Source organism: Mobula birostris, chromosome 13 (genome assembly GCF_030028105.1).
Source record: "Mobula birostris isolate sMobBir1 chromosome 13, sMobBir1.hap1, whole genome shotgun sequence".
NCBI lineage: Eukaryota > Metazoa > Chordata > Chondrichthyes > Myliobatiformes > Myliobatidae > Mobula > Mobula birostris.
Window position 1 is genome coordinate 7,200,559 of NC_092382.1, and position 26,388 is coordinate 7,226,946.

At 43.7% G+C, this 26,388-nt stretch overlaps 1 protein-coding gene and 1 long non-coding RNA gene across 2 annotated transcripts in view; both read right to left on the reverse strand.

The window, feature by feature from the left end:
• The window catches only part of LOC140208268 (NACHT, LRR and PYD domains-containing protein 3-like), a 552,847-nt gene that overhangs the window by 85,749 nt on the left and 440,710 nt on the right, over positions 1-26,388 (reverse strand). The gene's annotated exons all lie outside the window — the stretch shown is intronic.
• On the reverse strand, positions 7,645-10,528 carry LOC140207465 (uncharacterized). Its single transcript, XR_011888561.1, has 3 exons — positions 10,482-10,528; positions 8,808-9,215; positions 7,645-7,931 (listed from the first exon to the last, which is right to left on the reverse strand). It is a non-coding gene; the product is annotated as an uncharacterized lncRNA (long non-coding RNA).

Below are 26,388 nucleotides of genomic sequence, written 5' to 3' on the forward strand. Positions count from 1 at the left end.
CCCAGTACAGGGAGAGACAAGCAGACAGACTGAGTTTTATTCAGATTCAATGTTAACATTTGGCGTTATGAACAGGATCCCAGTACAGGGAGAGACAAGCGGACAGACTGAGTTTTATTCAGATTCAATGTTAACATTTGGCGTTATGAACAGGATCCCAGTACAGGGAGAGACAAGCGGACAGACTGAGTTTTATTCAGATTCAATGTTAACATTTGGCGTTATGAACAGGATCGCAGTACAGGGAGAGACAAGCAGACAGATTGAGTTTTATTCAGATTCAATGTTAACATTTGGCATTATGAACAGGATCCCAGTACAGGGAGAGACAAGCAGACAGACTGAGTTTTATTCAGATTTAATGTTAACATTTGGCGTTATGAACAGGATCCCAGTACAGGGAGAGACAAGCAGACAGACTGAGTTTTATTCAGATTCAATGTTAACATTTGGCGTTATGAACAGGATCCCAGTACAGGGAGAGACAAGCAGACAGACTGAGATTTATTCAGATTCAATGTTAACATTTGGCGTTATGAACAGGATCCCAGTACAGGGAGAGACAAGCAGACAGACTGAGTTTTATTCAGATTTAATGTTAACATTTGGCGTTATGAACAGGATCCCAGTACAGGGAGAGACAAGCAGACAGACTGAGTTTTATTCAGATTCAATGTTAACATTTGGCGTTATGAACAGGATCCCAGTACAGGGAGAGACAAGCAGACAGACAGAGTTTTATTCAGATTTAATGTTAACATTTGGCATCACGAACATGATCCCAGTACAGGGAGAGACAAGCAGACAGACTGAGTTTTATTCAGATTTAATGTTAACATTTGGCGTTATGAACAGGATCCCAGTACAGGGAGAGACAAACAGACAGACTGAGTTTTATTCAGATTTAATGTTAACATTTGGCATCACGAACAGGATCCCAGTACAGGGAGAGACAAGCAGACAGACTGAGTTTTAATCAGATTTAATGTTAACATTTGGCATCACGAACAGGATCCCAGTACAGGGAGAGACAAGCAGACAGACTGAGTTTTATTCAGATTCGATGTTAACATTTGGCGTTACGAACAGGATCCCAGTACAGGGAGAGACAAGCAGACAGACTGAGTTTTATTCAGATTCAATGTTAACATTTGGCGTTACGAACAGGATCCCAGTACAGGGAGAGACAAGCAGACAGGCTGAGTTTTATTCAGATTCAATGTTAACATTTGGCGTTATGAACAGGATCCCAGTACAGGGAGAGACAAGCAGACAGACTGAGTTTTATTCAGATTTAATGTTAACATTTGGCGTTATGAGCAGGATCCCAGTACAGGGAGAGACAAGCAGACAGACTGAGTTTATTCAGATTTAATGTTAACATTTGGCGTTATGAACAGGATCCCAGTACAGGGAGAGACAAGCAGACAGACTGAGTTTTATTCAGATTTAATGTTAACATTTGGCGTTATGAGCAGGATCCCAGTACGGGGAGAGACAAGCAGACAGACTGAGTTTTATTCAGATTCAATGTTAACATTTGGCGTTATGAACAGGATCCCAGTACAGGGAGAGACATGCGAACAGACTGAGTTTTATTCAGATTTAATGTTAACATTTGGCGTTATGAACAGGATCCCAGTACAGGGAGAGACAAGCGGACAGACTGAGTTTTATTCAGATTTAATGTTAACATTTGGCGTTATGAACAGGATCCCAGTACAGGGAGAGACAAGCAGACAGACTGAGTTTTATTCAGATTCAATGTTAACATTTGGCGTTACGAACAGGATCCCAGTACAGGGAGAGACAAGCAGACAGACTGAGTTTTATTCAGATTCAATGTTAACATTTGGCGTTACGAACAGGATCCCAGTACAGGGAGAGACAAGCAGACAGACTGAGTTTTATTCAGATTCAATGTTAACATTTGGCGTTAGGAACAGGATCCCAGTACAGGGAGAGACAAGCAGACAGACTGAGTTTTATTCAGATTCAATGTTAACATTTGACGTTATGAACAGGATCCCAGTACAGGGAGAGACAAGCAGACAGACTGAGTTTTATTCAGATTTAATGTTAACATTTGGCGTTACGAGCAGGATCCCAGTACAGGGAGAGACAAGCAGACAGACTGAGTTTTATTCAGATTCAATGTTAACATTTGGCGTTACGAACAGGATCCCAGTACAGGGTGAGACAAGCAGACAGACTGAGTTTTATTCAGATTCAATGTTAACATTTGGCGTTATGAGCAGGATCCCAGTACGGGGAGAGACAAGCAGACAGACTGAGTTTTATTCAGATTTAATGTTAACATTTGGCGTTATGAACAGGATCCCAGTACGGGGAGAGACAAGCAGACAGACGGAGTTTTATTCAGATTTAATGTTAACATTTGGCGTTATGAACAGGATCCCAGTACAGGGAGAGACAAGCGGACAGACTGAGTTTTATTCAGATTTAATGTTAACATTTGGCGTTATGAACAGGATCCCAGTACAGGGAGAGACAAGCGGACAGACTGAGTTTTATTCAGATTCGATGTTAACATTTGGCGTTATGAACAGGATCCCAGTACAGGGAGAGACAAGCAGACAGACTGAGTTTTATTCAGATTTAATGTTAACGTTTGGCGTTATGAACAGGATCCCAGTACAGGGAGAGACAAGCAGACAGACTGAGTTTTATTCAGATTTAATGTTAACGTTTGGCGTTATGAACAGGATCCCAGTACAGGGAGAGACAAGCAGACAGACTGAGTTTTATTCAAATTTAATGTTAACATTTGGCGTTATGAACAGGATCCCAGTACAGGGAGAGACAAGCAGACAGACTGAGTTTTATTCAGATTTAATGTTAACATTTGGCATCACGAACAGGATCCCAGTACAGGGAGAGACAAGCAGACAGACTGAGTTTTATTCAGATTCAATGTTAACATTTGGCGTTATGAACAGGATCCCAGTACAGGGAGTATCAAGCAGACAGACTGAGTTTTATTCAGATTTAATGTTAACATTTGGCGTTATGAACAGGATCCCAGTACAGGGAGTATCAAGCAGACAGACTGAGTTTTATTCAGATTTAATGTTAACATTTGGCGTTATGAACAGGATCCCAGTACAGGGAGTATCAAGCAGACAGACTGAGTTTTATTCAGATTTAATGTTAACATTTGGCGTTATGAACAGGATCCCAGTACAGGGAGAGACAAGCAGACAGACAGAGTTTTATTCAGATTTAATGTTAACATTTTGCGTTATGAACAGGATCCCAGTACAGGGTGAGACAAGCAGACAGACTGAGTTTTATTCAGATTTAATGTTAACATTTGGCGTTATGAACAGGATCCCAGTACAGGGAGAGACAAGCAGACAGACAGAGTTTTATTCAGATTCAATGTTAACATTTGGCGTTATGAACAGGATCCCAGTACGGGGAGAGACAAGCAGACAGACTGAGTTTTATTCAGATTCAATGTTAACATTTGGCGTTATGAACAGGATCCCAGTACGGGGAGAGACAAGCAGACAGACTGAGTTTTATTCAGATTCAATGTTAACATTTGGCGTTATGAACAGGATCCCAGTACAGGGAGAGACAAGCAGACAGACTGAGTTTAATTCAGATTCAATGTTAACATTTGGCATTATGAACAGGATCCCAGTACAGGGAGAGACTAGCAGACAGGCTGAGTTTTATTCAGATTCAATGTTAACATTTGGCGTTATGAACAGGATCCCAGTACAGGGAGAGACAAGCAGACAGACTGAGTTTTATTCAGATTCAATGTTAACATTTGGCGTTATGAACAGGATGCCAGTACAGGGTGAGACAAGCAGACAGACTGAGTTTTATTCAGATTTAATGTTAACATTTGGCGTTATGAACAGGATCCCAGTACAGGGAGAGACAAGCAGACAGACTGAGTTTTATTCAGATTCAATGTTAACATTTGGCGTTATGAACAGGATCCCAGTACAGGGAGAGACAAGCAGACAGACTGAGTTTTATTCAGATTCAATGTTAACATTTGGCGTTATGAACAGGATCCCAGTACAGGGAGAGACAAGCAGACAGACTGAGTTTTATTCAGATTCAATGTTAACATTTGGCGTTATGAACAGGATCCCAGTACAGGGAGAGACAAGCAGACAGACTGAGTTTTATTCAGATTCAATGTTAACATTTGGCGTTATGAACAGGATCCCAGTACAGGGAGAGACAAGCAGACAGACTGAGTTTTATTCAGATTCAATGTTAACATTTGGCGTTATGAACAGGATCCCAGTACAGGGAGAGACAAGCGGACAGACTGAGTTTTATTCAGATTCAATGTTAACATTTGGCGTTATGAACAGGATCGCAGTACAGGGAGAGACAAGCAGACAGATTGAGTTTTATTCAGATTCAATGTTAACATTTGGCATTATGAACAGGATCCCAGTACAGGGAGAGACAAGCAGACAGACTGAGTTTTATTCAGATTCAATGTTAACATTTGGCGTTATGAACAGGATCGCAGTACAGGGAGAGACAAGCAGACAGACTGAGTTTTATTCAGATTCAATGTTAACATTTGGCGTTATGAACAGGATCCCAGTACAGGGAGAGACAAGCAGACAGGCTGAGTTTTATTCAGATTTAATGTTAACATTTGGCGTTATGAACAGGATCCCAGTACAGGGAGAGACAAGCAGACAGACTGAGTTTTATTCAGATTCAATGTTAACATTTGGCGTTATGAACAGGATCCCAGTACAGGGAGAGACAAGCGGACAGACTGAGTTTTATTCAGATTTAATGTTAACATTTGGCGTTATGAACAGGATCCCAGTACAGGGAGAGACAAGCAGACAGGCTGAGTTTTATTCAGATTCAATGTTAACATTTGGCGTTATGAACAGGATCCCAGTACAGGGAGAGACAAGCAGACAGACTGAGTTTTATTCAGATTCAATGTTAACATTTGGCGTTATGAACAGGATCCCAGTACAGGGAGAGACAAGCAGACAGACTGAGTTTTATTCAGATTCAATGTTAACATTTGGCGTTATGAACAGGATCCCAGTACAGGGAGAGACAAGCGGACAGACTGAGTTTTATTCAGATTCGATGTTAACATTTGGCGTTATGAACAGGATCCCAGTACAGGGAGAGACAAGCAGACAGACTGAGTTTTATTCATATTCGATGTTAACATTTGGCGTTATGAACAGGATCCCAGTACAGGGAGAGACAAGCGGACAGACTGAGTTTTATTCATATTTAATGTTAACATTTGGCGTTATGAACAGGATCCCAGTACAGGGAGAGACAAGCAGACAGACTGAGTTTTATTCAGATTCAATGTTAACATTTGGCGTTATGAACAGGATCCCAGTACAGGGAGAGACAAGCAGACAGACTGAGTTTTATTCAGATTCAATGTTAACATTTGGCGTTATGAACAGGATCCCAGTACAGGGAGAGACAAGCGGACAGACTGAGTTTTATTCAGATTCAATGTTAACATTTGGCGTTATGAACAGGATCCCAGTACAGGGAGAGACAAGCAGACAGACTGAGTTTTATTCAGATTCAATGTTAACATTTGGCGTTATGAACAGGATCCCAGTACAGGGAGAGACAAGCGGACAGACTGAGTTTTATTCAGATTTAATGTTAACATTTGGCGTTATGAACAGGATCCCAGTACAGGGAGAGACAAGCAGACAGACTGAGTTTTATTCAGATTTAATGTTAACATTTGGCGTTATGAACAGGATCCCAGTACGGGGAGAGACAAGCGGACAGACTGAGTTTTATTCAGATTCAATGTTAACATTTGGCGTTATGAACAGGATCCCAGTACAGGGAGAGACAAGCAGACAGACTGAGTTTCATTCAGATTCAATGTTAACATTTGGCGTTATGAACAGGATCCCAGTACAGGGAGAGACAAGCAGACAGGCTGAGTTTTATTCAGATTCAATGTTAACATTTGGCGTTATGAACAGGATCCCAGTACAGGGAGAGACAAGCAGACAGACTGAGTTTTATTCAGATTCAATGTTAACATTTGGCGTTATGAACAGGATCCCAGTACAGGGAGAGACAAGCAGACAGACTGAGTTTTATTCAGATTCAATGTTAACATTTGGCGTTATGAACAGGATCCCAGTACAGGGAGAGACAAGCAGACAGACTGAGTTTTATTCAGATTTAATGTTAACATTTGGCGTTATGAACAGGATCCCAGTACAGGGAGAGACAAGCAGACAGACTGAGTTTTATTCAGATTTAATGTTAACATTTGGCGTTATGAACAGGATCCCAGTACGGGGAGAGACAAGCAGACAGACTGAGTTTTATTCAGATTCAATGTTAACATTTGGCGTTATGAACAGGATCCCAGTACAGGGAGAGACAAGCAGACAGACTGAGTTTTATTCAGATTGAATGTTAACATTTGGCATCACGAACAGGATCCCAGTACAGGGAGAGACAAGCAGACAGACTGAGTTTTATTCAGATTTAATGTTAACATTTGGCGTTATGAACAGGATCCCAGTACAGGGAGAGACAAGCGGACAGACTGAGTTTTATTCAGATTTAATGTTAACATTTGGCGTTACGAACAGGATCCCAGTACAGGGAGAGACAAGCGGACAGACTGAGTTATTGTCCGGGCCACTCTGGGGCTGCGGAGACCGACCGGGCGCCCAGTAGGTATTTTACCTTTTGTCTCTCTCCGTTAGTAACTCACCTCTCCTCATCTCACATGGGGGTAGAACAAACGTGATTTTCTCAACAGCTGATGTCAAAGATTTTGTTCCCTCGGAGGGAAATGGAAATAAATCAGAAAGCGGACATTTACTTTGGGATTTGTTCCGCTTTGACGGAGAGCGGTAACGCCCTCTCGGCTGGTCCGCCTCGGCTATTGGTTGTAACCAGTGATTGACTTCGCTTCGCACCAATGGGAATAGCGCAGCTCCTGACTCCTCCGTTGACAGCGGTGGGGGAGGGTCTAGTCACGTGATTCGTAGCCCAGCCGTTAAACCGAACAAGCTCGAGCACCGCAGCGCGTGGGTGACGTAAGACATCGCGCACGTGAGGGCAGATCCCGGTGTGGGGGAGCCCATGTGTGACGTCAGGCGCGTGGGTGCGCCTTGTGACGTCAGCTGTGGGGGAGCGCTTGTATTGAAAAACACCTGAATGGACGTTTCTGATGATTTCGGTGGGACAACAACATTAATCACGGGTTTCATCACTGAATCCAGTGTTGTGAGATGTAAAGTCCCCTGTTATGTGTCCGGCTGTGCCGTGTTGTTGGTGGAGTGGGCAGCCTGGTGTTTGTCTCGATTCGGGTCACAACACCAGAATTGCCAGCGGGGTCCACACACAGTGTATTAGTCAACAGAAAACCTCCCGTCCCTGCGGTCTCTGTCTCCTGGTAAACTCAACACCCTGACAATGTGGACCATAGACACCCCTTCCTCTCAGAGTCAGGGGATCACTCAGACAGCTGATCACTGAGAGGAATTATATTTATTGGTCATTAAAGTTCACCCAGATTGGTTTGGACGGATTTGATGTGGAGTTCGGGGTGTCACAGTGAAAGGGCCGGACGGCCGAACTCTCTCCGTTGTCCAAACATCCTTCCAGGTGAGGCGACACTGCACCTGTGAATCTTCCGGGGTCGCCCGTTGTGTCCGCTGCTCCCGATGCGGCCGCCTCGACACTGGTGACACCAGACCCTCCGCAGTTGTGCGGGGTGGGGTTGTTTTTATTGGGGGGGTGTTGATGTTATTGTTCCCTTTTGTGCGGGAGGGGTGGGTTTTGGGGGTTGATGATCGCAATGCCGTTCTTTTTGATGTAGGGGTGGGGTGGGAGTTTGATTTTTCTCTCTGAACGACTTTCATGTTCTTTCTTTGTTTCGTGGCTCTCTGGAGAAGAAAAGAAACTCAAGAGTTGTTTACGGATATCTGCTTGATAATAAATTAACCTTTGAACTATCCGCTCCTAGCAGGACTTCCCGGAGTCCAAACATTTTCATTCCCATTCCGATTCCCATTCCCGTTCCGACGTGTCAACCCATCGCCTCCTCTTGTGCTAAGATGAAGCCACCTCAGGGTCCAGGATCAGGACTTTATATTCCGTCTGGGTACCCCCCGCGCCCCAACCCGATGGCATGAATATCGATTTCTCCTTCCGGTGAACAAATCTTCCCCTCACCCCTCCATCCCACTCCCTCTCTTCCTCTCTGACTTTCCACGTCCACTCACCTGTTGATCACTTCTCTCTGGGTCCACTGCTCCATCCCTTTCTCCTATTCTCCACTCTCCTCTCCTATTAGATTCTATTTTCTTCAGCTTTTCAGCTTTCCCACCTACCTGGCTTCACCTATCACCTTCCAGCGAGACATTTCGTCGTCCGGACCGATTTTATTCAGGTATTTCCGTCATTTCATCTCAGTCCTGAAGGAGGGTTCAACTGGAAACGTCGACTGTTGACTCTTTTCGATAGATGCTGCCCGGTCTGCTGAGTTCCGCCAGCATTTTGTTTGTGTTGCTTTGGATTTCCAGCATCTGCAGACTTTAAACATGAGGAATTCTACAGATGCTGGAAATTCAAGCAACACACACCAAAGTTGCTGGTGAACGCAGCAGGCCAGGCAGCATCTCTAGGAAGAGGTGCAGTCGACGTCCTGATGAACGGTCTCGGCCTGGAACGTCGACTGTACCTCTTCCTAGAGATGCTGCCTGGCCTGCTGCGTTCACCAGCAACTTTGATCTGCAGACTTTGTCGTGTTTGTGATTTACCTCCCTGTTGTCGCTCCGGCCTTCCGGCCACTGGTGGCGCTGCATGGACCTCCGGCCACTGGTGGCGCTGCACGGACCTCCGGACACTGGTGGCGCTGCATGGACCTCCGGACACTGGTGGCGCTGCCGCGAACATCCTGCTAAACGCATGCGCGGTGCCGAATGCAGCTGCCGTTGGCGGGTCTCCGATTCGGGGCGGCGGTGAGTGGAAACATCCCCGAGTTTGTGTGAATCGGGGCCGATGTATCGGGAAAGTCCCGGGCCCGGGCTCTGTCTGACGGCTGGAGCAGGGGTGCAGTGCCAGTTTTTTAGGTGCCGGAGCTGGACGAGGGGTGATTGATAAGTTCGTGGCCTAAGTCAGAAGGCCTGAAGTTTACAGCTGTCGTTACATGTACGTGTAGTTCCGCTCTGTGAGTGATCATGCAGAAAGTTTGAAGTTAATAACTGTTGTGGTATTTCTGTGTCAGATAATTGAAAATTGACACGTTTTCAAAATTGACTCCTTCCACCTCAGGCTAAGAACCTCGATGTCACACCTAATCAGTCTACCAGCTCATTTCATGCACTGGGTAACTTCCTTCCCCCATTCATGTAATGAGCAGGTACACAAATTGGGTGTGGCATATATAAATGAATAGGGCTTCTTATAATGTCAAGCACTAAACCAAGATGAAAGAAATATATGAAATCCAGAGCTCAATAGACAATAGGTGCAGGAGTAGGCCATTCGGCCCTTTGAGCCAGCACCGCCATTCACTGTGATCATGGCTGATCATCCACAATCAGTATCCAGTTCCTGCCTTAACCCCATAACCTTTGATTCTGCTATCTTTAACTGCTCTGTCCATTTCTTTCTTGAAAGCATCCAGAGACTTGGCCTCCACTGCCTTCTGGGGCAGAGCATTCCACATATCCACCACTCTCTGGGTGAAAAAGTTTTTCCTCAACTCCGTTCTAAATGGCCTACCCCTTATTCTTAAACTGTGGCCTCTGGTTCTGGACTCACCCATCAGCGGGAACATGTTTCCTGCCTCCAGCATGTCCAATCCCTTAATAATTATAGATGTTTCAATTAGATCCCCTCTCAGGCTTCTAAATTCCAGAGTATACAGGCCCAGTCGCACCAATCTTTCGACATATGACAGTCCCGCCATCCCGGGAATTAACCTTGTGAACCTACGCTGCACTCCCTCAATAGCAAGAATGTCCTTCCTCAAATTTAGAGACCAAAACTGCACACAATACTCCAGGTGTGGTCTCACCAGGGCCCTGTACAGCTGCAGAAGGACCTCTTTGCTCCTATACTCAATTCCCCTTGTTATGAAGGCCAACATGCCATTAGCTTTCTTCACTGCCTGCTGTACTTGCATGCTTGCTTTCAGTGACCGATGTACACAGAAATATAGTGACAGTTAAGACATTAACAAGATTATAGCCTATCAAACATCTGAACAGGGATACAAGCCTGACTTCGAAGGACCATTACTTTCAGAACTGCATTTGGAGCCGGTTAGAAAATTTGAATTAGATGCAGGCGAAACACAGCTTTTGTTAGTTTTACTGTTATCAATGACTTGTATGTTATCCTTGTTACACTCCTCAGCTTGTTTACGGAAGAAAGAAGTTAACATTGTTTGCTTAGAAGCCATAGGGTTGTTAGTGAGAAAAATTTACTTTTGTATCAGCGAGTAATCCACGGACCACCACAGATGTAGCCTTACTGATACGGCTGAGTCAGAGCAGACAGCAGGGCCCACAGCGCTTAGCAGTGTTCCTAAGCAGGTATAAAAATAACAGAAATAAAGCAAGTAAGTTTTTTACACTTTTAGATATCTACATTGGAACCAAGTAATCAAGTATGAAAAAAAAACGTCTAATGAAGTTTTGCTAAAGCCACGAATATTGCTGAATATTAGTATCAAAAGTGGAAGGTTGGCAACTCTGCCTCGTACCGTTTCTCTCACAGAAATGTTTGGACAGGAAGTGTATCTGTGAGTGTCGATACTCACAATATCCTCACACGTCGGGTACTACATGGTTAGACCTATACAGATTCTGTTTAGTCTTTAAATGTATAAAAAGTTAAAGAAGCTTGAATCTTTACATAAATTATTGTCGTATCTATACGAATAAAAAATATCGTATTTGGAAGTGATAAATGTTAATAGGGGAGGAGGGCAACCATTTGGGAGGTTTGGAAATGCGTTTCGTCTCGTTCATTGCCTCCCTAAGTTACTCTTTTTCCTATCAACACAAAGAGACAAACAGCCTCTTTCCAATCAACTACAGTTGGTGGAGCTCGGCCAAGGGGTTGATCCGCTATTAATGATAGTTGAAATGATGTAAAACTAGCTTATAGCCTAGAATTTTTTTTTCCCCATTTGCCTTGTGAAAAAAACTAAATTCACTTTATCCAGGTGTAGAAGAGGAGTTTGGATGATTACCTTGAATTCTTCATCAAAATCAGGGTGAAGATAAGCGAGCAGTGAATTTTTCTTTCATTATTTTCGGCTTTTAACCTTAGGTTTCGATGTTCATTTCTTGCTTAATACAGCTGCTACCTGGAATCCAATGGTACCCGTTGGAAAGAGCGGAAAAACGCTCACACTTGTGTCCAGTCGTCCCTCGGCTGGAGAGAGACGGAGGATCTGTAAAATGGCGGGAGGCTACAGCAGGGCATGCTGGGAAAACAACGGGTCGAGCCAGGACGAACTTCACAAATACCTCAATAAAAAACAGTCACAGCTCCAGGATTTCACCAAAAACGATCAAATATCCTATCCTAATGTTATTAGTGGTATTTTCCCCACCAGTCACCACCCCCTATCCCCAACCCCCGCCTCTGTAAAATTCCCCCTATTTAATATGCGGCCGCTGTTAAATTCCCCGCTTGTTCATTTTGACGTTTTTTTACCGAGGTGCCGGAGTGGTGCCCCGGTGAGCTCCGGCAGCACTGCACCCCTGTTTAGATCCAAGTAAAATGGACCCGGGGATCAAGCTGCCCGGGTTTGTGAGGTATTGAGCCAGTATTTCTGGTCTGGGATCAAATGTTTGTTTCTGGAGTTCCTCTGGAAGCAATGCTGTTAATCTGAGGAGAGAATGAGTTTGTATTCCATCCCTCACAAGGACAGGCTGTGATTAAATGGGCTGTTCTGTGTTTGCACCAGCAGAAATAGACCTGGGGGGGTTTCAGTGTTCAAACTGTGTTTGGAAATTCCTCCACGCTGTCACTTGTCTGTCAGACAGTGGAAATCAAACAGAAACTCAAGTTGCTGGAGATCTGCACTAAATTCTGAACCCATTCTGACAAAAGATTGTGAACCTGAATCGTTAAATTTGTTTTTCTCCCCACAGCAGTTCCTTTCCTGTTGAGCGACTCTGGTGATTCCAGTTTCTTTTTATTAAATTCACTCTGGAATGGTTTAAATTTCCTGATTGTCTGTTGTACTTGGGAATGTGTTCAGTGCAGTTGTTGCTGACAAGATTCACATGAATAATCTCAGGAATGATCAGCTTTACATATGAGGAGCATTTGATGGTTATGGGGCTGTGCTCAGTGGAGTTCAGACGGGGTGGTGAAAGGGGAGGTGGTTAAGTAAACCTACTGAATGCTGAAAAGCCTGAATACAGTGGACATGGAGAGGATGTTTCCATTAGACGGAGAGTCTGTGATCTGACAGCACAGTCTCAGAATAAAGACGCTTCCCTTTAAAGCTGAGATGAGAGCAATTTCTTCAGCCAAAAGATGGCTGATCTGTGGAATTTGTTGCCACAGAGGGTGGTTGGAGGCTGCATTTGGGTATATTTAGGGCAGAGATTAATATATTCATGATTGCAAAGTAGCCTCAGGGTTACAGGAGGAAGGCGGGAATATGGTGTTGGAATAAATCTCAGCCGTGGTTGAGTGATGGAGCAGACTCGATGGATCGAATCACCTAATTCTGTTCCTGCGTCTTATATCTTAGCGATGACTGAACGATGACTCCTTCCTATCCCTTATCAGGTTCTGTGACGTGTCAGGAATAATTACAGATTTGTTCACTGAGATCATTATATTTGTCTTCAATGTTTAGATTTCAGTGAGCAGAAATATTTTGTTCTCCTTTGTATTGTTAACATGTTTCATTATCTTTCATTTTGAAGTTAGACCTGCGGTGAGAGATTTATTGGAAGAAAAGCCCACAACTGGAAGAGAACCACGACTGAAGATGAGGGAACAGCAGCAAGTGACCCAGCCCGAGGACTGAGAGCACCAACTGGAGAGAACCCTTCTGACTCAGGGTTTCCATTGATTCAGTCCGGAGCAAGTTTGGTGAGTCTGATTTACTCAAACACTGGTCCTTTAGACATTACATATCTGTACAGAGTAAGGTAGGGAATAGTTATGGTGAGACTGAATGTGCCCAGAAATACCAGTTATGCCTCTGTCAGACCCAGTTACAATCACTCCTGGTCTGGTAATGTACTGTCAGTATCCCAGCTCTTTAATGTCACTAACATTCCCCCAGTGTTTGCTCATTTGAAGAACTTGCATCTTATGAAGTAGCTTTTGGTCTGTTCTGAGTGTGGAGAGGGAAAGAGGAGTGTTTATATTACTATCTTGCAAAAAGAAGTAATTGTTTGACATTACTTGCTGCAAACTCACTCCCCATACCCTGTACATTCTCAACCAGATTATTGACATTGATGACAAGTAGCAATGGGTGTAACCCTGGGGAACTCCACGAGGCGCGGGCCTGGACTCCAATAACCAGCCTCCCATCATCACCATCTGCTTCCTGCCATCTAGCTGTTCCCAGACTCTGGCTGTGTGACAATCACAATGTTAGCAGCAAGATTAGACAGAGATTAATATAAAGAGAGATTTGTTGTTTCCTGGTGCGTGGAATGCACTGCCTGAGTCAGTGGTGGAGGCAGATACAGTAGTGAAGTTTAAGAGACTACTAGCCAGGTATATGGAGGAATCTAAGGTGGGGGCTTATATGGGAGGCAGGGTTTGAGGGTCGGCACGACATTGTGGGCCGAAGGGCCTGTACTGTGCTGTACTATTCTATATTCTATATCAAGACAGAAACACCTCCTCCTCCATCATCTGTATAGGGTCCATGATCGCATTGCTGTTTCGCCTCACTGTAAAGACGCTGTATGTCTCCTGAGTAAACATAAATGCAAAAAATCCATTTTAAATCTCCCCCACCTACTTCAGCTTCATGCATTAATGCCCTCTCTGAACTTCAAGAAGACCAATTTTGCCTTTTGGTATACTTTTGTTTTGAATATATTTGATGAAGGAGTTGGTGCTCTCCTTTTCATTATCTGCTGGAGCAAAATCGTGCCGTACTTCAGCCCTCTTGATTCCCTCCTTTAGTAACTCTTGAATTATTTATACTTATCCAGTACCTCATTTGTTCTTTCCTGCCTATACTTGCTATGCACTCCTTCACCAGGGTCTCAATATCTGTCAAAAACCAAGGTTCCCTAAACATGTTAGCCCTGCCTTTTATTCTGTCAGCAACATTCAAACTCTGTACTGGTCGTCATTTATGCATTCCATCTCTGTACTCTTAAAATAGCAGTTTTGAAGGCCTCACACTTACCAAGCACAGATTTGCTCGAAAACAACCTGTTCCAATCCACGTTCACCAGATCCTTTCTGATACCATTAAAATTGGCCCTTTCTCCAATTTAGAACCAGACCTACCCATTTCCATAATGATCTTTAAACTAATGGTATTATGATCACTAGATCCAAAGTATTTACCTGCACAGACCTCTGTTACCTGCCCCGTCGTGTACCCTAATAGTATTTCAGTCTATAGTTATGACCTCAATATATTGATCAAGGGAACTTCCTTGAACACATTTTACCAACAATATCCCAAACAGCCCTTTAAAGTATGGGTGTCCCGGTCAATAAGTGGAAAGTTACAACTATCTAGTATCATAACCTTCTAAGTTCCTGTGATTTCTCAAACAATTTGATCCCCCAAATCCTATTGACTATTGGGCACTCTGTAATATAATCCCATCCCTTCCTTATTGTTCAGTTTCACCCATAAGGCCTCAGTGGATGAGCTTTCCAGTTTGTCCTGTGTGAGCAATGCAGGGACATTTTCCCTAACTAGTTATGTCACTTGTCCTTCTTTAATCCCTGCCACTCAATCAAATTGTGTCTAACGCAACAGAACCCTGGAAGACTGACCTGCCAGTCCTGCACCTCCTCCAATCAAATCACATTAATGCTTGCAATACTGTAATTCAATACGCTGATCCATGCTCTAAGCTCATCAGCCTTTCCTACAATACTCCTTGCAATGAAATAATACACATTTGGGAACATTTGTTTCACCATGTTCTTTCTTTAGACTCCTGACTTTTTATGTTGGATTAACAGCATCTTTCCCACACAACCACTCCACTATCCACTCTGGTTCTTCATCCCCTTGCAGCTCAAGTTTGACACCTCACCCCATCCCGATGCAGTGTTAACAACCCTTCCCGCAAGGGTATCAGTCCCCCTCCAGTTCGGATGCAAAACGATCATGTCTGTCCAGGTCCCATCTTCCTTGGAATCATCCAAACATCTGCAGCACTCCACAATGCACCATCTCATCAGCCACACGTTAGACTGTATTATATCCTATTTCAGGCCTCACTAGCATGTGGTATGGGTGGCAATCCTGAAGACACAACCCTGGATGTTGTGCACTTTAACCTATCACCTACATCCATGAACTCACTTTGCAGCACCTCTTCACCCTTCCTGCCCTGTCATTGGTGCCGACGTGAACCTTGACCTCTGCTCACACTACCCTTAAACATGTTTCAGACTGGATGCGAGATTTCCCCGACCATGGCAACACACCATCCAGAAATCTTGTTCTCATTAATAGTGATGGCAGTCACTGCTGCTTCCCGTCACTCACGGGCCACAGTGAAGAGATATGCAAAGTATGCATTAGCTATACAGGACCCTGGTCAGACCCCACTTGAGCTCAGCTCTGGTCACTTCACTACAGGAAGGATGTGGAAACTATAGAAAGGGTGCAGAGGAGATTTACAAGGATTGGGGAGCATGCCTAATGAGAATAGGTTAAGTGAACTCAGGCTTTTCTCTTTGGAGCGGTGGAGGATGAGAGGTGACCTGATATGGGTGTATAAGATGATGAGAGGCATTGATCGTGTGGGTAGTCAGAGGCTTTTTCCCAGAGCTGAAATGGCTAGCACGAGAGGGCACAGATTTAAGGTGCTTGTAAGTACAGAGGAGATGTTTTTTTACGCAGAGTGGTGAGTGCATGGAACTGTGGTGGAGACGGATATGAAGGGGTGTTTTAAGAGACTTCTGGATACATGGAGCTTAGAAAACTAGAGGGCTATGGGTAACCTTAGGTAATTTCTAATGTAAGTACATGTTCAGCACAGCATTATGGGCTGAAGGGCCTGTGTTGTGCTATAGGTTTTCAATGTTTCTATGTTTCTAAAGTTCACCTGCTATTTCTTTGTCTTCCATTACTAGCTCACCAATATCATTTTCCAGTGGACCAATATCAACTCTCAACTCCATTTTTTCTTTTTATGTAACTGAACAAAAACATTTGTTATCCTGCTTGATATTATTGTCTAGTCTCACCTCATATTTCATCTTTGCCCTTCTTATAGCTTTTTTAGTTGCCTTTTGTTAGATTTTAAAAGGTTTCCAATCATCCAACTTCCCACTCACTTTTGCTTCCATATTGACACTCACTCACTCATGGACTAATCACAGGACACACAAAAGGCGAACAGTATAGATCACCAGCATTTCATCCGAAGTTGCACTGGTGATGTTGCCTAGCTGGGTAACGAAACATCTGCAAGTGAACAAGCCAGCTCGGCGAGCCACTAAACAGGATCTGGGTTATTACACAACACCCAATCTAAGCGAGCCTTTCCCCAAGTAGGCTCAAGCACAATCGCAATAAATACCCTCTCCTGCCACCCGACACCTTAAGTATGCTTGATTTTCCCATTCCCCTTGCATATTGAAGTTCGCCAGGACAAATGTGTCATTACCCTTATTACATGCCTTTTCCCTTTGCAACTCAAACCCACATCTTGGCGACTATTTGGAGGCCTGTATATGATTCCCATAATGTGCTTTGTTACCCCTGTAATTTCTTATCTCCACCCACAAAGAGCCAACGTCCTCTGACTTTATGTCCCCTTTTTCTGAAGGTGTAATTCCATCTCGAAAACATAGCCAATGTCTTCCTGCCTGTCCTTTCGAAACAAAGTATATCCTTTGATGTTAAACTCCCAAACAAGATCTTCTTTCAGCCACAACTCAGTAATGGCAACAACGTCGTACCAACCAAAATCGAATTTTGCCTCTGTGGTACAATTTAACACTTGGCTGTGTCCACATTTAAACCTGCTGGCTCATCTTCAGCTCTATCATACTGGTTTCCATCGCCCTGTCATATTAGTTTAAAACACTCCCAACAGCTCCAGTAAATTCGCCTGCAAGAATATCGGACCCTGCTGGAATCCCTGCCCCTTGCTGTATTCTTCGGCCACACACTTATCTGCCACCTCATTCTATTCCTATCCCCACTGTCGGGTGGCACAGGCAGTGATTCCGACATTACTACCTTTGAGTTCCTGCTTCTCAGCTTCCTTCCTAACTCCCTGTGTTTTGTTTTCCAGACCTCTTCCCTGTTCTCTTCCTATATCATTGGTACCAATATTTATCACGACTGGTGACTTTTCCTTTTCAGGATATTATGGACGTGTCCAGTAACGTTTCGGACCCTGGCTCCTGAGAGGCAAAGTAGCATCGGTGTCTCCTTTTTGAGTCCACAGAATCGCTTACCTCTCCTGCTGACTATAGAGTCCCGTATTACTGCTGACATCCTCTTCAGATTTCTGCTGTTCCGCGCAACATCCGGGAGTTGCCTGAGTTCATGTCCCAGCTCCTCGGAGCATAGGATACCGTAGAGGTGTGGTGGGGCTTATTGCCTGAGTTCACGTACTAGCTCCTCAGAGCAGAGGAGACTGTAGAGGTGTGGTGAGGGTGTATAGCCTGAGTTAATATAACAGTTCCTCGGAGAAGAAGAGACTGTAGACTACTGTGGGGTGTGTTACATCGTGACTGGCTGAGCTTGGAAAAGGAAATGGAAATAATGTTCCTTTTCTGTGGCTCAGTACTGACAGTTTCAACCTAAAGAAGTGTCGAGAGTATCCGCTCCATTATGAGAAAGTAAAAGTCAGTAGAGCAAGTAAATTGCCCCCCGACCCCCACTGTTACCCTCTGCGGTGTTGCCCAGTTCAGCAGAAGCTGAGCAGTGAAAGCGGTGAAACCAGCCGCTCCACACAACACTCTCCTCTCCAGAATCACGTGTGCACTTGGTGCTCGCTGGAACACCGGGGAATCTGCAAACTACGAACAGAGGGGAGAGGGGAGGCTTTAACAGCGAACCTGAATCAGATCAAAAATGTTTCGGGGCCATCGTTCATCTTCAGACGCTCTTATCTCTGATCTCCCAATTTCACCCAAACAGTGTCATTAACAATTTCTTATTATTGGGGTAAATACGTGAGTGTTCAGTGTTCATCAGATCAGGCATTGACCACCTATTTCTGTCCATCCTAAGATGTTCAGCAGAAACACAAGGAGACTCTGCGGGCACAAACTGAAACACTGAGAGTGAACACGATCCTGATGAGGGAGAAGGTGAAGGTTTTCCAGCTGGTTGATCGATACGCTGAGCTCACGGTCATTTCTACTGTTCGAGATCGGAGACTGGTGGAACATGAGCTGCTGGCAAGAGGCAGAGACCACGAGGAGTGCAGAGAGGAACATCTCCGCGGACAGCTGGAGAAAATCGGGATTGCTCATCTGTTTGAGAATAGTTACTCACATAGTTTTTGGGACAAAATGAAAAGATTCTTCACACAATCAACTTCGGGATGTTCAGCAGCAGTGGCCGGAGTCCCAGGGATCGGGAAAACAACAATGGTACAAAAGATTGTTTATGACTGGGTCACGGGGAAAATATACCAACAATTCCAGTTTGTCTTCAGTTTCAAATTCCGAGATTTAAACTCCATTAATTGCAGAATAAACTTGAAAGAACTGATTCTGCATCAATATCCGTATTTTGGGAATGCCCTGAGAGAGGTCTGGAAGAACCCAGAGGGATTGCTGTTTATATTCGATGGATTGGATGAATTCAAGCACAGAATCGATTTTGCTGACAGTCGGAGAGATACAGAACCCAAGCACCAGTGCCCAGATCCTGAATTCAAGTGCAAGGTGTCTGACATTGTGTACAGTTTAATCCAGGGCAAGCTGCTCCCAGGATGTTCAGTGCTGGTGACCACACGTCCCACTGCGTTACATCTATTGGAAAAGGCGGAGATCGGTGTCTGGGCTGAAATCCTGGGATTTGTTGGTGAGGAACGGAAGGAATATTTCATCAGGTATTTTGAAGATCAGATGGTAGCGGCAGCAACCCCTCCTACTGCTGGATCCTCGCTCTGGCATTAAGTCCCTTCTTCACACAAAGAGTCAGGGACCCAGAGCGAATTCCCAAGACCATCACCCAACTATATTCCTACTATATTTACAACATCCTGAAAAACCATGGTCGTGAGATTGACAGTCCCCTGATGTGTTACTCAGGGTTGGTCAGATGGCCTTCAGAGGAGTGCTCGAGAAGAAGATTGTGTTTACAGGTGGAGATTTGATCAACTACAATCTGCAGCCTTCCCAGTTCCTGATGGAGCTTTTGGAGAGAGAGGATTCTGCCCGGAGCGCGGTGTACACATTTCCCACACCTCACCATCCAAGAGTTTGTAACTGCAGTAGCACAGTTCCGGAATCCACATCCCGGGGATATCCTGTAAAGGGATTTGGGTAAAACTGTAGTGAATCAGATTGTGAAGAATTGTGACAAGTGACCAGGGGATCGGTCAGTAATTCCCCAAGGACAGGAGGGTTCTGTGGTTCCTTGTGAAGGGATGTTGGAGACTTCATCAGATCAGTGAACAACGGCCATTGGTTTAATGGTAGTAAATCACAGGAATGGCCGTGTTTCTCACTGACTGTGACACGTCCATTGACAATGTTCCTTCTCAGTTGTACAAGGCCTTGGTGAGACCGCACCTGGAGTATTGTGTGCAGTTTTGGTCCCCTAATCTGAGGAAAGACATCCTTGCCATAGAGGGAGTACAAAGAAGGTTCACCAGATTGATTCCTGGGATGGCAGGACTTTCATATGAAGAAAGAATGGATGAACTGGGCTTGTACTCGTTGGAATTTAGAAGATTGAGGGGGGATCTGATTGAAACGTATAAGATCCTAAAGGGATTGGACAGGCTAGATGCAGGAAGATTGTTCCCGATGTTGGGGAAGTCCAGAACGAGGGGTCACAGTTTGAGGATAGAGGGGAAGGCTTTTAGGACCGAGATTAGGAAAAACTTCTTCACACAGAGAGTGGTGAATCTGTGGAATTCTCTGCCACAGGAAACAGTTGAGGCCAGTTCATTGGCTATATTTAAGAGGGAGTTAGATATGGCCCTTGTGGCTACGGGGGTCAGGGGGTATGGAGGGAAGGCTGGGACAGTGTTCTGAGTTGGATGATCAGCCATGATCATAATAAATGGTGGTGCAGGCTCGAAGGGCCGAATGGCCTACTCCTGCACCTATTTTCTATGTTTCTATGGTTCACTGTTACCGACACTGACTGCAGCAGGTGGGTCAGAGATTCACACCCGCTTCCCAGTGAGAAGGAGATAAATACCATTGTGAGATTGTCCTCCCTGCCCTTCCCCGTGTGTGACTTTTCTCACTACCAGATACCGTGAGCGCATCTCTTCTGGGCCTCTTTTCAGTCTCACCCCTCCCGTACAATCTTTTTCTGTAACCCCTCATCTTGTATGATTATCGTTTCCCCCCTGAGTCCTCCTGTGAGACAACTCATCCCTATCCCCCTTCCTCCTGTGGGATCTTTTCCCCAATCCCTTCCTCCTGTTGGATGTCTTCCCCATCCCCCTTCCTCCTGTGGGATCTCGCTTCCCCATCCCCCTTCATCCTGTGGGATCTCTCTTCTCCTCCCCCTTCCTCATGTGGGATCTCTCTTCCCCATCCCCCTTCATCCTCTGGGATCTCTTCCCCATCCGCCTTCCTCCTGCTGGATCTCTCTTCCCCATCCCCCTTCATCCTCTGGGATCTCTCTTCCCCATCCCCCTTCATCTTGTGGGATCTCTCTTCCCCATCCCCCTTCATCCTCTGGGATCTCTCTTCCCCATCCGCCTTCCTCCTGCTGGATCTCTCTTCCCCATCTGCCTTCCTCCCGCGGGATCTCGCTTCCTCATCCGCCTACCTCCTGCAGGTTCTATCTTCCTATCCTTTTGCTTGGCTGGAGTCCCACCACTATCTCCCATCGACACTTTCCCATTCACAAATCTTCCTCACTGGGGGACTTACTTCCATCCTTCAATTCTTGCAGGTAGGTTTGCTAGAGAGGCTCTAGTGGATTTAAACGAGATACAAGTGGCGAGGGGAACCAAAGTGTAGGAACAGATGTAGGGGAGAAGGAAGAAAAAGGAGATAGTAAAGTTGTTTGCACCGTTAGTGATAAACAGAGAGATAGAGGTGGAAAATTTCTTAAATGCATTTATTTTAATGCTAGGAGCATTGTAAGAAAGGTGGATGAGCCTAGAGCATGGATTGATACCTGGAAGTATGATGTTGTAGCTATTAGTGAAACATGGTTGCAGGAGGGGTTTGTTTGGCAACTAAATATTCCTGGATTTCATTGCTTCAGGTGTGCTAGAATCAGAGGGACAAGAGGGGGAGGTGTTGCTTTGCTTGTCAGAGAAAATATTACAGCAGTGCTCTGGCAGGATAGATTAGAGGGCTCGTCTAGGGAGGCTATTTGGGTGGAACTGACGAATCGGAACGGTGTAGTAACACTTATAGGGGTGTATTCTAGACCACCAAATGGGGAGCAAGAATTGAAGGAGCTAATTTGTAAGGAGATAGCAGATATTTGTAGTAAGCACACGGCTGAGAGTGTGGGAGATTTTAATTTTCCACACGTAGACGGGGAAGCCCAGACTGTAAAAGGGCTAGATGGTTTGGAGTTAGTAAAATGTGTGCAGGATAGTTTTTTGCAGCAACACATAGAGGTACCAGCTAGAGAAGGAGCAGTGCTGGATTTCCTGTTAGGGAATGAGATAGGGCAGGTGACGAAGGTATGTGTTTGGGAGCAATTCGGGTCCAGTGATCACAATGCCATTAGTTTCAATATAATTATGGAGAAGGATAGGTCTGGACCGAGGGTTGAGATTTTTGATAGGAGAAAGGCTAACTTTAAGGAGATGCGAAAGGATTTAGAAGGAGTGGATTGGGACAATTTGTTTTATGGGAAGGATGTAATAGAGAAATGGAGGTCATTTTAAGGTGAAATTTTGAGGGTACAGAATCTTTATGTTCCTGTCAGGTTGAAAGGAAAGGTTAAAAGTTTGAGAGAACCATGGTTTTCAAGGGATATTGGAAACTTGGTTTGGAAAAAGAAAGATATCTACAATAAATATAGGCAGCATGGAGTAAATGAGGTGCTCGAGGAATATAAAGAAGGTAAAAAGAATCTTGAGAAAGAAATTAGAAAAGCTAGAAGAAGATACGAGGTTGTTTTGGCAAGTAAGGTGAAAATAAATCCAAAGTAAATGCAAAGGGTTTCTACCGTTATATTAATAGCAAAAGGACAGTAAGGGATAAAATTGGTCCCTTAGAGAATCAGAGTGGGCAGCTATGTATGGAGCCAAAAGAGATGGGGGAGATTTTGACCAATTTCTTTTCTTCAGTATTCACTAAGGAGAGGATATTGAATTGTGTATGGTAAGGGAAACAAAGAGGGTAGTTATGGAAACTATGATAATTAAAGAAGAGCAAGTACTGGAGCTTTTAAGGAATATAAAAGTGGATAAGTCTCCAGGTCCTGACAGGATATTCCCTAGGACCTTAAGGGAAGTTAGTGTGGAAATAGCAGGGGCTCTGACAGAAATATTTCAAATGTCATTAGAAACGGGGATGGTGCCGGAGGATTGGAGTATTGCTATATATGGTATATATAATTATCTGGATAGACAGGGTCTGATTAGGAACAGTCAACATGGATTTGTGCATGGAAAGTAATGTTTGACAAATCTTATTGAATTTTTTGAAGAGGTTGCTAGGAAAGTTGACAAAGGTAAAGCGGTGGATGTTGTCTATATGGGCTTCAGTAAGGCCTTTGACAAGGTTCCACACGGAAGGTTAGTTAGGAAGGTTCAATCGTTAGGTATTAATATTGAAGTAGTAAAATGGATTCAGCAGTGGCTGGATGGGAGACGCCAGAGAGTAGTGGTGGATAAATGTTTGTCAGATTGGAGGCCGGTAACTAGCGGTGTGTCTCAGGGATCTGTACTGGGTCCAGTGTTGTTTGGCATATACATTAATGATCTGGATGATGGGGTGGTAAATTGGATGAGTAAATATGCAGATGATACTAAGATAGGTGGAGTTGTGGATAATGAAGTAGGTTTTCAAAGCTTGCAGAGAGATTTAGGCCAGTTAGAAGAGTGGGCTGAAAGATGGCAGATGGAGTTTAATGCTGATAAATGTGAGGTGCTACATTTTGGTAGGACTAATCAAAATAGGACATACATGGTAAATGGTTGGGCATTGAAGAATGCTGTAGAACAGAGGGATCTGGGAATAATGGTGCATAGTTCCCTGAAGGTGGAATCTCATGTGGATAGGGTGGTGAAGAAAGCTTTTGGTTTGCTGGCCTTTATTAATCAGAGAATTGAGTATAGGAGTTGGGATGTAATGTTGAAATTGTACAAGGCATTGGTAAGGCCAGATTTGGAGTATTGTATACAGTTCTGGTCACCAAATTATATGAAAGATGTCAATAAAATTGAGAGAGTACAGAGAAGATTTACTAGAATGTTACCGGGGTTTCATCACCTAAGTTACAGAGAAAGGTTGAACAAGTTGGGTCTTTATTCTTTGAAGCGTAGAAGGTTGAGGAGAGACTTGATAGAGGTATTTAAAATTATGAGGGGGATACATAGAGTTGACGCGGATAGGCTTTTTCCATTGAAATTGGGGGAGATTCAAACTAGAGGACATGAGTTGAGAGTTAAAGGGCAAAAGTTTAGGGGTAACATGAGGGGGAACTTCTTTACTCAGAGAGTGGTAGCTGTGTGGAACGAGCTTCCAGCAGAAGTGGTTGAGGCAGGTTCGATGTTGTCATTTAAAGTAAAATTGGATAGCTATATGGACAGGAAAGGAATGGAGCGTTACGGGCTGAGTGCGGGTCAGTGGGACTAGGTGAGAGTAAGCATTTGGCATGGACTAGAAGGGCCGAGATGGCCTGTTTCCGTGCTGTAATTGTTATATATCGTTATATGGTTAACCCTACCCCTCTGGAGTCTCTCACATCAGAAACATTTCTCTCATCGGGAAATGAGGCAGAATATGTGGAGTTCACAGGGTCACATCGACAGACTAAATTACCGACATTCGGTGAATACCCTGGAGCTGGGCAGTGAGGGACATTGATAATCATGGGAACTCCGATCAGTGATTTACCGAAGGGTTTAATGTTTCCTGAAATATTCGAGTGAGAGAAATTCCCTCAGACCCACAGTTTGAATCACTTTGTTGATCAACTTGTTTGTTTGTGTTCAGACTTGGGAGGAATAAACTGGGAGATTCAGGAGTGAAACTGGTGTCTGCGGCTCTGAGGAACCCGGAGTGTAAAATACAGAAACTCTGGTAAGTACAAGACTGTGGGAGATTGTGTTTACAGTCACTGAGTGTGTGACACTGAACAATAATGTGATCAGTAATTTCTTTATTAACCTTTTTATTGATTTAAAAGTATAAATACAGTAAAGAGGAGAATTAGTTCAAGTATATATATCAGTAACAATATAAACCAAGATTAAGATAGACATTGTCAAAGTCATAGATATTAAACTAGTATAATATATAAGAAAATGAAAATAATTCTCCTCTTAACCAGTTTATGAAGAGAAAGGAAAAAACATTGGGTTTTAAATGAAAAGGGAAAAAAACCACTACACTATAACAAAACAAAAAAAGGGGGACTGGGCATCTCATTTTGAGGATACGACCCAAAAAGAGAGAGAGAGAGACTTTCTGATCAAATCTAAAACTTCGATTAAAAAAAGATCGTAAGAGTAATAAATCAAATTAAATGAAAATATTGGATAAAAGGTCACCATATTTGCTCAAATTTAAAGGATGTATCAAATGTCCGACTTCTTATTTTCTCTAAACTTAAACAGGACATAATGGAGGAGAGTCAGTAAATGACTGTAGGTGGATTAGAATCCTTCCACTCCAATAAAGTGGCTCTCCCAGCCGGTAAGGTCGAAACGGCTATCATACATCGAGCGGAAACAAGAATATTTCGTAAGCAAATTAGGTTGTAGATCCAGATCCAAGACTTTTGATAGTGTTTTAAAAACATCTCTGCAAAAGTTATCTGGCTTTATACAAGACCAATACTTATGAGTTAAAGCATCCAGCTCAATATTACATCTGTCACAAGTAGGATTAATACTGGAGAAAATATGCGCTGGTTTATCCTTTGACACATGGGCCCGATGCGCTACCTTGAACCGTATCAAGGAACGACAGGCACAAATAGATGAGTTGTTAACCGAATGAAAAGTTTTACTCCATTGATTATCTGAAAATGACTCTTGAAGAGCGTTTAATTTTATCATCAGATATCATTCGTGAACTCGATAACCGTTTATAGATTAAGCTAACGACCTTTTTTGAAATGGACTCTCCAGGAGGCGCTCATGGTGTGAGGTACATTTTGGCTTCGCTCCATTCCCTTTACTTCTTTTACCCGTAACCACCCTTATTTAATCTGTTTATACCTACACTAATAGGTTTATAACACAAATATATCTTTGAACTTTGATTTTAACTCGCTGGAAATGTGAACCAGAGGACGAGAAGTTAAAAATGGGAAGGACTCCAACAGCAACGGGAAAAAAAAGATGGCGATCCTAAAGCATCTAAGCAAATACCAATAACTTTTGAAATAATGTCGAATCTTCTAGAGGAAAAACTTAATCAAAGATTTGCTGTGTTTGAAGAAGTTTTGAAGATGATTCAAGATGACATTAGATCGTTTAGATGTGAAATTGATCAACAGCAAACTAGAATTTCAGAACTGGATGCTGCCCGTTGGCAGAGGACAAAAGATTGAAGCCCTGGAAAAAAATCTGGCTTCAACATCCCATGTTGGAACGTTATAAATCCAAGATTATTGATCTCGAAGATCAATCCCGATGACAGAACTTGCGGATAATCGGGCTTCCCAAAGATATCGAGACGGCCGATCCTACCAAATACTTTTCTCAATTTTTAATGGATGTGTTTGGTTCAGAGGTTTTGGAGGCCCCTCCATTGCTCGATCGCGTGCACCTTACATTGCGCCCCAAACCTTCCAGAGAATTTAAACTGAGACCCATTATTATTCTGTTCCATTATGCTCACATG